This window comes from Cryptomeria japonica, chromosome 4 (genome assembly GCF_030272615.1).
Source record: "Cryptomeria japonica chromosome 4, Sugi_1.0, whole genome shotgun sequence".
Lineage (NCBI taxonomy): Eukaryota > Viridiplantae > Streptophyta > Pinopsida > Cupressales > Cupressaceae > Cryptomeria > Cryptomeria japonica.
The window spans coordinates 599,775,173-599,777,361 of NC_081408.1; positions in this window are offsets into that span (position 1 = coordinate 599,775,173).

Consider the following 2,189-nt stretch of genomic DNA (forward strand, 5'->3'; position numbering starts at 1 on the left):
ACTTCACATTGATGGTGGGAATGAGGCATATTACAGGATACACACCATAAAGTGTCTTCAACTACATGAGCACCAGGCCTTGTCAAAGGGTCGGGAGTATCTTTACTGTTTGTAGGTACAACTTTCTGATTGTCCTAAGAAGGCTTACCATCCTTCCAATTAGTGTGATAAGGCATGTCATATAGTCTCATTTGCTTCTGAAATTCTTGATTATCATGAGGCAAACCCTTTTCATTTTTTATCCACCTTATAACTCAGATCTTTGATTACACTCATCAATTTATCTAACTTATCTTCTTCATAAGGTTGCTTATTTTGATTGCAAATTTTTTACTTCATCCCTCTTCCCCACTTTGCCAAAAACTCTCCTATTATTCTCAATACTTATGGCTTCTTTAAAAGAACCAGTAAGAGTTGTAGGCTCTCTAGTTCTCAACTCATAACCAAATTTTGGATCAAATGCCTTGAGGTAAAAATCTAAACTCATTGCATCAATTGATGCCATGTCACACGGTATCTTATTCAAAACCTTAATGAATCTGGTATTGAAATCAGTGACCATCTCATTCTGGTTCTTCTAAATAGTGGTGATCTCTCCCAATCTAAATCTTGGGTCAATATGATCACCATACTGCTCTTTGAATACCCTCTGAAAATCATACCAACTATGAATATGCAAGTCAGGGAGTCTTTTGTACCAATCTCTTGCATCATCAACCAAGGACTGCATAAACAATTTCATTATGACATCTTCATGTTCAATCTCATAGTTGTATATTATGTTTAGAAAAGTCTTTAAATGATCTTCACCTAATAACCCACTACATCTTGAAGATTTTGGTAACTCGGACCTGATCCCATTTTCCATTGGATTAGGGTAACCTGGGATACCTGTAAAATCTAGTTGCCTATATCTATCCATGTGAATCTAAGGCCTTTGGAAGGGGTTGCCTTGCTGAGGCTAAATAATATGAACATTAGGATTGGGAATATTTTGCATTGTATTCCCAATATTGGGCAACTGGACTGGAATTTTAGGAACTAGTGGTGGTAACAATGGGCATACCAATAAATTAGCATTGTATGGATGCACTACAAGCTTCTATTGTTGGGCTTGCAAGTTTTGAAATTGTTGCATTAGTTGTTGGTATTATTGTTGTTGGTGCAACAATTATTGTTGCAATTGATTTTGTTGCAATTGATTTTGTTGCAATTGATTTTGTTGCAAGTTAACTTAGGGTCACACTAAGGGCAGAGTAACTTGAGGCACAAAAACCGTGGGTATTCTTATAGGTATAGGCAAAGGGACAGAAGCTGACACATGCACAACAAGAGTTGCATGAGTCATTTGATGCACACTACCATGACCAGTCGATAAATCTATTATGGGAAATTGAGCAACATCTTGTGAAGGAAAACAAGGGATATCATTATGCTAGCTTGTGTTAGTGTATTTTCTAGACAATGAGTTAAGATCTACCATTCTTTTGAATAACTCCACCTTCCTAACCAACATCTCCTTCCTTGTATACTCTTCTTCCAGCTCCTCAATTTCCTATCTCGATTTTGCATCAGTCAATTCTTTAGTCTTGACTTTGGAAACAGAAACCCGAGTAGCATTTGAGACAATGGCCTTAACCTTGTCTAAACTTGACACATTAGCAACCTTAGGAATCTCATTATCCATGTTTACCAAAGTTGGACTTATTGACAATCCTTTGAACAAACTTTCTTGAAAGGTATTGGCCATGGCCTCCTTTTCCTTCTTCAATTGTTGTTTACAAGCTTCCTCTTCTAACTCAACTTGGAATTGTTTTGTCATTTGCTCAAGCCTGGCATTAAATTCTTCAACCTTCTCTTGTTGTCCATCCCGACTACTAGAGGATGCCTTAGAAGGATCGGTATAAGCAATGATCTTGATAACCTCACCTTCATCATAGTACAATTGATTTTCATCATCATCAATATAGTAGTATCCTGACCTCTCTGGAATCTCAAGATAATACATACAACGTCTAGGGGATGAGTCACTAGAAGACAAGCTTACATGATCCATTAATGGAGTACAAGAAGAATGTTCAACAGTACATGAATTTTCATTTAAAGTCAAAGAATCATGATTAATTGAAGGAGATGACGACTTACCTTTATGATTTTTTATCTCCATCGTTGATTTCCATCATTTGAGG